Raw genomic sequence first — 11,475 nt, 5'->3', positions numbered from 1 at the left:
GCCAACTGGGGCCAACTGGCTACTCTGAATTGTTCATAAATGTGAAAGTGAGTGTGAATGGCTATCTGTCACTGTGTTAGCCCTGTGATATATTGTCAACCTGCCTAGGGTGTACCCTGCCTCTTGCCCAAAGTCAGCTGAAATTGGCTCCAGCTTCTTGCATGACCTTGATGGATATAGTGGTATAGATGACGGATGGATGGATGGATATTTCCTCAGTGTTCTCTGGTTTCTGAGTGAATTGCCATTTAGGCTTATTTATTTAATATAACTTTCAATTTCTGAATTTAAGAATCTCAGATTACAAACCCGTTACAACTTGTTGAAAGATTTGCAACATTTTGTATCATATACACTTTGAATTTTATTAAAATCAGGAAATAAACCTCCTATAAAGGAGACACAGTATGATTCGCTTTTAAAATTTATTCAATATATGTAGCTGTAATTGAATAATAAAAATAATACTTTAACAATAATCATAATAACAATAACAATAATACATAATCAACACATGGTGCCTTTTAATCCTTTCACAAACAAGACATGATGATGGTGTGGCGTTATTTCCGCAAAGGGAAATTGCTGTTGAAGCCGAATGTCTGCTGCACCCACGACTAGAAACAATGACTGAAATTTCTTGTGTTCATTTCAGCCACGGTTCCCAGCGGAGTGTGTAGCAGTGTGATGGGAAAAGGCGCTGTCACACCACCTGAAAGCACAACACTTTATATTGGCTTAAGTGTGTTTTGAATCTTAATTTTAGGTATAAAGAGAAGTGTTCAGGCCTGGGTCACAGGTCTTGTACAGTTTAATTCTTTGATTTAGAGAAATGTGACAAGAAGAATGGAAACATGAGCATTTTACACAGTACGTCTGAAATGCTAGAGGCTCTGCACAACAGCTAAGAGACATTTGCTTAACCCTTTCATGCATAATAAAAAAAAAACCCACCAGATTTTTATTATGCAAAATTGCATGTAACATAAATTTTAATTTTTTTTCTTCAGATAATTAAATATTAAATGGACTGTCCCTGTGTAGAAATACAGTGCATCACAGACACCAGGAAAAAAATTATATGCAAGTTTGGACCTGACCTGTTACATCAAGTGGCTAATTTTGGAAATTAAGTTTAAAAGGCGACAACATTATTATTATTATTATTATTATTATTACTTTTTTATCCTTAGAATTTTGTGTAGAATGTTTGGACAGCTATACAAGACACATGCTGGAGTGAAATGAGCAACAGAAATCAGAATGTTTTATGTGAAATTACAGTAATGGTTTCAAGTGATCTGAAGGGGATTTACATCTTGTCATTGCTAGACATCAATGTGGACACTATGCATGAAAAGGTTAATTGATTGGCTACTCTATTAGACAGCAATGCATCTACATGAATAATAATTTTAAAAACAACAGGCTGCAGGGGGGAAAAAATTACACAAGACTACACTGTGAGCCTGTAAGATCCCCCACATTGCTTACCTGAGATTATATGCTGTGTTGAAGATCATAAACTTCATGATGAAGCATGGCGATCCCAAGAAAATCATTTAAAATTCTGGTATTTTCGCAAACTTTTAGAAAGTAAAAACACTGAAAAGTGTGTCAGAACAGCAGTGGTGAAGAATCAGAACACACCTTCTGTTCAGTCAACCTCTAAACTTCACTTTAATTCAAGCGACTGACTTTTTTTCCCCACATCAGCCTTGGGCACATCTTCAGGAAAAACCGGTAGAGGTGCTCACCAGGGTGTGTCGACTAAGTTCATAAAACTTCTTAAAAGGTTGGGACGTGGGTGTGTGTGTGAAAAAAAAACTTATTATAAATACTAAGTAACTAAAATTTACAGTGCAATCTTTGACAAAACATATACAATTACTGACACTACTGAAGATAATGCCCATGAAATAATGTGACTAGTTTTTTCTTTGGCTCTGTAAAGTAGCTACTCCATGCATAAAAATGCATTATTTCTCATCCTTCTTTTCATTCTATTCCATAACCATCTCTGCATTTCCACTGAAAGTCCATTAATTTATAACTCATAAGGTGGCATTTTACTTTTTATTATCAAGAAAACTTACTTTCAGACTTAAATTAATGAACATAGGCAGTTTGTTTAAACACACACAGCACTCCCATATAGAGGAGTGTAAAAAAAATTTTAAAAAATAAAAAGGCAGGCCGTTGGGCCCCAGGCTCTTTTCCTCAACTAGGAATGATATCAAACAGGTTTGAGAGTGACAGGCACAATTCTTACATGCACGGACTGAGAGTAAAACCCTGCCTAGTAGTCAAGCAGCAACAGACAGTGTAAAATTAAAACACTTAGTTGTGTCACATGAGGACAAGGCCTGTGTATTGACCTTTAAATTGACCTCCTTTGCTCTTTTCTCTATATGAACTTTTAAAGTGTCTGCTTTTTCTTACCATGAAATTGAAGCATGTGCAATATATACACTATTAAATAATGTAGTGTGAAATACATAATTCCACTTCGGCTCTGATGTTGGTTGCATTCACCCCCCTGGGTCAATGCTTGGTAGAACCACATTTGAGTGCAAGGACATTGGTATCCTGATATTTTTGTCCAATTCTTCTAGGCAAAATCTCTCAAGATTTGTCACAGGGTTGAGACAGTGAACAGCAATTTTCAAGTCATGACACAGATTCTCTATCAGGTTGAAGTCTGTAGTTTAACTGAGCATTCAGGTTCTTGGTTTTGAGGTACTCCATTGTAGCTTTGGCAGCATGCTTAGGATGGCTGTCCTGTTGGAAGGTGAACTTTTGATATCTCTTGCAGACTGGAACAGTAGGGAAATTTAGGGATTTCTTCTAGGATGGACCTGTATTTGGCTCCATCCATCTTGCCTTCAACCCTGACCAGTCTCAACTGATGAAAAACAATCTGACAACATTATGCTACTATCACAATGCTTTAATGAACAGGGTTGGGTTTCCACCAAATGTAGGCCAAAAAGGTTACATTTTAGTTTCATCAGACCAGAATTGTTCCCATGTTTGCTGAGTCTCCAACATGCCTTCTGGCAAACTCCAAATATGGCTCTGCACTCTTCAATAAAGCCTAGCCTTGTGGAGGCCTGCACTGTGGTTGTCCTGTGAACAGCTTCTCCAATCTAAGCTGAGCTCTGGGTCCTTCAGAGTTACTCTTGGTTTCTTTTCTGAGTAATGTCCTCCTTACCCAGTCACTGAATTTTGATGGATGACCTCCTCTAGGGGGGCGGCACGGTGGTGTAGTGGTTAGCGCTGTCGCCTCACAGCAAGAAGGTCCTGGGTTCGAGCCCCGGGGCCGGCGAGGGCCTTTCTGTGTGGAGTTTGCATGTTCTCCCCGTGTCCGCGTGGGTTTCCTCCGGGTGCTCCGGTTTCCCCCACAGTCCAAAGACATGCAGGTTAGGTTAACTGGTGACTCTAAATTGACCGTAGGTGTGAATGTGAGTGTGAATGGCTGTCTGTGTCTATGTGTCAGCCCTGTGATGACCTGGCGACTTGTCCAGGGTGTACCCCGCCTTTCGCCCGTAGTCAGCTGGGATAGGCTCCAGCTTGCCTGCGACCCTGTAGAAGGATAAAGCGGCTTGAGATAATGAGATGAGATGAGACCTCCTCTAGGAATCATGGTTGTGCTTCTTTCCATTTTATGCCTTTGCCACTAAATGATGAGCTGAGTGTGAGGTGATCCATCCGTCCATTCATCTAAACATCCATCCAAGATACTTATAAGTGTAATATATCAAGAACAAGTGTTTAAAAGTAGGCTTGTCAAGGTCACATCAAGGTCAAATGTCTAAAATAGTTTTTCTTCAATACCTCACTTCCTGTTTGAAGTATATTTTAAGGGTATTTGAGGTATGCAAATGAGTAACAGGAAGGATTGAAAGGTCACACATTCATAGAAAATGAGGTCCTGTTCACACCTGGTCTTAAATCTCAAGTGATCTGATCAGAAGTCCATCCACCCATTATCCATAGCCACTTATCCTGTTCAGGGTCACAGGCAAGCTGGAGCCTATCCCAGCTGACTATGGGCAAGAGGCAGGGTACACCTAGTCTGGCTAATGCGACTTCAAAGCTCTGCGAGCATTTGGTCTGGCAAAGATATTAAGCCCAACCGTTTCCCAAAGGCGTGGTTGACCCGCCTCCCTGAAATGCCTCAGTTTGCCAGTAAAGGCTGTGATGAAGCTTAAACCAATCACATCACTCTTTCCTCTGACATATGTGACACGACAGAAACTGCTTGAGTAACAGGAAGAAGATAAATACCTCCAGGGCTGCTCTTTGCTCCATTTTCAATGAGAACTTCCCGTTGAATGCTTTCAATACAGCATCTACTGCTGTGTCAAGGGCTTGCCGCTGCTCCATGTTCGTAATGTTTCTAGTGAATGAAGTGCTTACGGCATAGATTCTGTAAACAATCTATGGCTTCCGGTCGCAGTTCTACTACGTCACTGCCTTGAACACGCCTCTACCCAGGGCCGTTGGAGATGCTCAAAGTTGGCTGGCTCCCGATTTTTCGGGAGCTTGGAAGAGCTGGAGATAGCTTGCCTTGCCAGACTAAGCTCACAACAGGCCCTCGTGTTGCGTCACACTTAGGATGGGCGGGCCCAGGCTAGGGTACACCCTGGACAAGGTCATCACAGGGCTGACACATAGAGACACACAACAATTCGCATTCACATTCATGGTCAATTTAGAGCCACCAATTAGCCTAACCTGCATGTCTTTGGACTGTGGGGGAAACCGGAGCACCCGGAGGAAACCTACGCAGACACGGGGAGAACATGCAAACTCTACACAGAAAGGCCCTCGCCGGCCACGGGGCTCGAACCCAGAACATGCTGGCTGTGAGGCAACAGTGCTAACCACTACAACACTATGCTGCCAATCTGAGCAGAAGTGGACAACCAAAATGAATAGCTGATAAACACAACACCCCTTCCAGTTTGAATGGGTCTTATGATCATGCATAAGTTTTGCTGGAGGAAGGGTGTCACACACATTTATTGAGTCAGTCTACACCTGTACTTAGCACTGTCTGTGGCTCGCCCTGAACACGTGCTAATGAACAAGGCATGAACGGTCACCTTTTGCTTTACTGCTCACTAGAATGAACACATCATTACTCCTAAAAAGCATGTAGATTATGTATTCTGTCATTGCTTCACTCCTGTAGAGGACGGCCGCATATGGACAGTCTAAAGATACATTTAGAAGATGGTTCTGGACACTTACAGTTCTGCTACAATGGGTTAGGCCTAGAATTGCCACGATAACTTTAGGACTGCAGTTGTTATGAACAGTTTTGCACTCAAGTCTCCATCAATGAACACTTTTTTTGGATAACTTCAAAAAAATTGACTTCATGTTAAAATTATAATAAATTTTCCTGGTTACACAGCAGCACTTTTTGACCATATAGGACAAACTTATAGAAGTGAGCTATTTATAATCACACTATCTGTTATCACCCTAATGAGGATGGGTTCTCTTTTCAGTCTGGTTCCTCTCTAGGTTTCTTCCTCATGTTGTCTCAAGGAGTCTTTCCTTGCCACCATTGCCTCAGGCTTGCTCATTCAGGATAAATTTATTAGGGATACATTTATTAGTTCATATGTTTTATAGTCTTTTTTTTTTTGTAAAGCTGCTTTGTGACAATATCTATTGTTAAAAATACTATACAAATAAAATAAAAATAAAACAGAATAAATATTTGTGTGATATTACTGTGTGAGCTTTCTATATCAGTGTAGAATTATTTAGTTAAACAAGACATATGTGGAAGTTGAAGTTTGACTTCAATTCTATCTCCTAAAGAGTAGTAATTGAGGACTGACATGAAGCATGAGGAAAGCTTAACAGGAGTTGACATCACACCCATTTCTCCAAATCCTACTCATAGTGGACAAAATGCAGCATAAAGACATATCATAAAGGTAAAGAAAAGTTAGTAACCAAGGTGACTGAAGATCACACAGGGAGGTGGAGGGTGGATATGTCAGTCCTCCATTACTACTCTTTATGAGATAGAATTGAAGTCAAACTTCAACTTACAGGTAAGTCTCATTTAAATGAATAAGTCTATCTCATAAAGCATAACCATCATACTGACATAAAGTCTTCAAAGCACGTGAGGACACTTTGAGTATCCCCAACAGTCAACAAATGAAAGAACAGCATAAACAAAAGCAAATTTTTGATGCTTCCCAATTACAATTTTATTCGCAGCTCCAACAATTCAAAGTTAACTACATTAACTGGGCAAGAGATTTAGCAATAAATAACTCTCAAATTGAATAAATAATTTTAATACAAACTTCTCATGGCCCCTACAGAACAAAAAACAACAACCTACTAATCCATCACCTGTTTGTAATATAATCTTTTAGCGGTATTAGCATTACTCCAACCTGCCCTTTGAAGAATCTCATCTAAAGGAATGGCAGCTTGATAAGCAGCTGCTGAGGCTGCATGCCTTGTAGAGTTTGTAATTTGTAACCACTCTAGCCAGTTTTTCATTGATCTTACATCCCTTAATATCTGTATTAAACTCAAGCTGACTGCCATAATCCACAATATCACATTCATTGCCCTTAAGTTTGTCCTGAGGTGTTTCAGTTGAGTCATTAACAGGATTGGCAATGTTATCCAGATATTGTTGGATATTTATTGAAGAAGTCTCCCCATCACCACCCTCTCCAAAATAATTGACTTACTGATGTGTATCATCATATTCTAGCTGTTGATATCCACTGAAGCTAGCAAAATTCTGGTTCAGTCATTCAAGACCTTCTAAAATCGCCTGATTCACTGAACTTTGCTCAAGTAATGTTGATTACGTAAGGCCGCTCTCAGGCAGACCTTATGGCTCAGACGTGCTCTCACTTGAGTCACTGGCCTTTGACATGACCTACCAGGATACATAAAATGAAAGTCAAATTAACAAAGAACTGTAATCAAAAGTTGGACTTTCAAAATGGCTGCCGCCATTTCATTCTCAGTGAATGTCTTTGCGAGGACATTCTAGGAGAATAAAATGAAATGTGACTCGTATAGAGCTCATGTCACCATTTGTATATATTCTTGCAGATTATACTTACCCAAACAGGCACACAAAAACGTCAAGTTAGACCAAAATTTGGCCAAATCGCAGTTCAGCTCATTCAGCTCTCCAAAAATCACGTCTACTCCCTTCAGTTGATTTTAGTTCAATGAGTGTGACGTCAACTCCTGGTAGGCTTTGTTCATTCTTCATGTTAGTACAATAGTTACTGCTTATGAGATAGAATAAATATTTACAGTTACTTCCTGTTTTGGTTAATGCACCGCCTCTGCTTTTGTCATTATTTACTTAGAATGTAGTCACAGGTGTTCCTTGTATAACTGTGTGTATTGCCCTTGTCTTCCCTTCTAACCATTGTGTTGATGATCAGATGATCCTTTTTGTAGGTTTCCTAGTTTGTTTAAAATGTAGTTTTGTCCTGTTCTCATCAGTGCCACTTGTTTAACCTGCTCAGTCTTGTCTCATTTCAATAAACTTAAGGGTGACCACAATTTTTTTTTTTTGTCATGGTGGCAGATGGGTGCCCATGGCATATAAGAGATTGGGGACTGGGGGGTTCAATTAAGTAGTGGTGCTGTGGCAATGTTAAAGGTATGTTTAAGGAGGGGGATTGAGATAGATAGCGGTCAAATGCCCCAAAAACCCTCATGAAATGCTTCAGTAGCCTGCATTCAATGGCCAAATAATCTTATTCCTCTCATCAACTCTTTAAAATACATTTTAACTTTTACCTTTGACATAACATTATTTCTTTTCATAGCCATAGAATAAAATGAAATAAAATATACTTTCTTTGAGGCATGAAAATCTTTGCAAGACACGTGTTTAAAATTATATGGCATAGAAGTCCCTTCAGTGATTCACTTACCTGAAGAACTCTTGGCCTTAGCTGCAGTTTGATTTCAAGTATGTCAAAGAAGCTCTGAAGTTGGTGTACCACTAACATCACCTGCCATTGCTGGGGTTTTCTTTGGGGAGGAAAAAGCACCCTCAGTTTTCCAAGTGTTTATTAATGAGGTTCTTAGAGAATTCCTTACTCAATTTGGAATTGTGTATATAGATGACATCTTGATCTTTTCCTCATAAGGGGAACATGTCAGCCATGTGTATTTATGGGGGAATTCTGCTACCCTTCCTCCTAAAAGGTAAAATTCATTCTTCAGTGCAATGAAGCAGCAGTAAAAGCCTTTAAAATGCTCAAAGGTCATTTTCACCCTGATCCATCATTGCTTTTCATTATGGAACTAGATGTATATGATAGCCCTGTTCCACTGCATGGTACCAGCTCAATTCGACTCAAGTCGACAGACTTGCCTTTTTTTGGTTTTCCACTGGGCAGGCTTGTAGTACTCAAGTCCAAGACTCAGACTCGAGTCTGACTCGTGCCCTAATTTTAAGGACTCGTGACTTGACTTGGAGTTGAGCACTGATGACTCGAACTTGGACCAGGACTCGTACATTAACTGTATTCGGACTTGTAAATTGGAGATGAAGACTCTGATTTTTTCTTTATTTTTTGTAATGTGCCATAATAATTTGGCATAAGATATTTATATCCACGTTAATTTTTGTACAAATTTCACGCAAGAGTATCACACCTGTGCACTTTGGCACATGCATCAGACAGACTCTCGGGCATGCTCTGGACAGCCCGCGCGCCAAACAGACTCTCACATGCATGCAATAAATGGTTTCACATAAAGGCAGCAACAGCTACCATCAAATGGTGCGGTTTGAGTCTTGTTCTTGGACTCGACTCAGATCAGTAGTGGACTCGACTTGAAATTTTCTTTCATGATTTGGACTTGACTCAGACTTGAATACTGGGGACTCGAGACTGGACTCGGATTCGACTACAACACTGCCACTGGGCCACAGTTGTGGATCGTACCTGGTACCTGGTACTTTTGAGAGTGGATTAGGAGCAGAGCTTTCTTGATGTCAAGGAATTCCTCCCAAGCTGAATCACTCTGCATTCCACTATAGAATGTTAACCCCACCTGAACACAAAAGGAATGAGAGCATTTATTAGCAGGAGCTCATTCATCTCATCTCATTATCTCTAGCTGCTTTATCCTTCTACAGGGTCGCAGGCAAGCTGGAGCCTATCCCAGCTGACTACGGGCGAAAGGCAGGGTACACCCTGGACAAGTCGCCAGGTCATCACAGGACTGACACATAGACACAGACAACCATTCACACTCACATTCACACCTACGGTCAATTTAGAGCCACCAGTTAACCTAACCTGCATGTCTTTGGACTGTGGGGGAAACCGGAGGACCCGGAGGAAACCCACGCGGAGAACATGCAAACTCCACACAGAAAGGCCCTCGCTGGCCCTGGAACCCAGGACCTTCTTGCTGTGAGGCAACAGCGCTAACCACTACACCACCGTGCCGCCTTAGCAGGAGCTCTATATGCTAAAAGATAAAACCTTTGATTGCTTGGTGTTCACCTGGTTCAAGTTTATGCTGACATACTGACCAGGATCTACTGAAAGCAGAAGCTCTATCCAAGTTATATGAAAGTCCACAAGACAAGCACAGCTCTAAAATCAGACAAAACCATTTTTCCTCAGTCCATACCTGTCAACCCATAAGCAATAGCCATGAAATCTTACAGATTGTTCGATTTTTCTCAGGCTTATGGGCATATTCTAATAGTCTTACGGATTCCTAGTTTTTTGCCGAAACATTTTTTATTCTGCATGTATTTCTTCTGTGTGGTCACAGTACGCATTATGCATGAAACAAGCAATAGACCATGGGTGTCAAACTCTGGCCCGTGGGCCAAATTTGGCCCGCAGTGTAATTATATTTGGCCCGCGAGGCAATCCCAAATGACTACTCGTCGGATTTGTGTATACAGCGCATTCACCGCTAATACTACAAATCCCATAATGCTCTGCTGTTGTTTTGGCGCGCCAATCAGGACAGGACCCAGAAACGCAGTAGGACGTCCAAACGTTCAACAACAAACGGACAGTTGCCATAGCGACTTCACGCTACAACTTTCACCGTGCTACCCCTTCCCAAAAATGGCGAAAAGAAAGGCAGAAAACCGGAGCTTTCTGGACAGGTGGGAGGAAGAATACCTTCGCTCGATACTGAGGATTTCCTCAGCTCAGAGCCTGAGCCCAGACATTGATGAACTAGCATCCAAGAAGAGATGCCAGGTATCTGGCTTGGGCACATCAGATTAGATCAGTGTGTAACAAACTGAGCAATAATTAACCTTTTTTTTATGCACTTTTTCTTGCTACTCCAAGGCATGGGCTTGAATGGTTGATTGATTTATTATTGTTGTTTTATTTTTAAAATTATTAGCCTGTGGAAAAAGTTTATTTTGATATTTAAATCAGAAGGCTGCAAATAGAAAAGAGGCATACAATTTTTATTTAAATTTCATTTAATAAATTAATGCCATTCATGTGTTTTTTTTATTTGAAATTCGATTTAGCATGTCTGCGCTATTGTTATATATTGTATAGTAATAAGCGTTGCTTGTTCCATATTCAATGTTAAAGCAAAACTTGTTTGGGTCCATATTAAAAGGTTCATTTGTTCAATGTTGGCCCGTGACTTTGTTCAAGTTTTAAATTTTGGCCCACTGTGTATTTGAGTTTGACACCCCTGCAATAGACAATTGAACCGGAAACCACTGTATTACAACACAGGCAGAGGGTCTCATTCACAACATCTCAGCTATCATCATCCTGCAACCAGGTTTTCTAGGCGCTTGAAAGCTCAGACTTCAATATCATACTTGAAAGTCAAGCATCAGCATGAAACCAAATAACATTTTGTGCCATCGTTAGCTGAATAAAAGGGCCCGGAGCCATTCTGTTTTTACAAATTGAGCAGTTTTGAAAGAGTATTCAACAAAGAGAGAGAAGCAATGGGAACCCTGGTGAAAAGAATGAGGCACAGCGGGAGGTTTCTTCCTGAATGAGTTGATCTATTTAAAGAACAGATTGTTGAACTTTAACTTCATGAAGCGAATTATGGGATGGACATGATCATGAACTTCCATCCATCCATCTGTAGCTGCTTATCCTGTCCTACAGGGTCACAGGCAAGCTGGAGCCTATCCCAGCAGACTATGGGTGAGAGGTAGGGTGCACCCTGGACAAGTTGCCAGGTCATCGCAGAGCTAACACATAGACACAGACAACCATTCACGCTCACATTCACACCTACGGTCAATTTAGAGCCACCAATTCGCCTAACCTGCATGTCTTTGGACTGTGGGGAAAACCTGAGCACCCGGAGGAAACCCACGTGGACACAGGGAGAGCATGCAAACTCCACACAGAAAGGCCCTTGCCAGCCGCTGGGCTCAAACCCAGGACCTACTTGCTGTGAGGTGACAGTGCTAACCACTAC

At 40.9% G+C, this 11,475-nt stretch overlaps 1 long non-coding RNA gene across 1 annotated transcript; it reads right to left on the bottom strand.

Annotated features, from left to right (window-relative positions):
* Positions 1–411: 411 nt before the first annotated feature.
* LOC132898965 (uncharacterized) lies at positions 412–1,675 on the bottom strand. Its single transcript, XR_009656609.1, has 2 exons — positions 1,495–1,675; positions 412–712 (listed from the first exon to the last, which is right to left on the bottom strand). It is a non-coding gene; the product is annotated as an uncharacterized LOC132898965 (long non-coding RNA).
* Between the last annotated feature and the right edge of the window lie 9,800 nt (positions 1,676–11,475).

Source organism: Neoarius graeffei, chromosome 15 (genome assembly GCF_027579695.1).
Source record: "Neoarius graeffei isolate fNeoGra1 chromosome 15, fNeoGra1.pri, whole genome shotgun sequence".
NCBI classification, from domain to species: domain Eukaryota; kingdom Metazoa; phylum Chordata; class Actinopteri; order Siluriformes; family Ariidae; genus Neoarius; species Neoarius graeffei.
The sequence above is the reverse complement of the archived record's forward strand: the minus strand, read 5'-3'. Positions and strand labels throughout refer to the sequence as shown.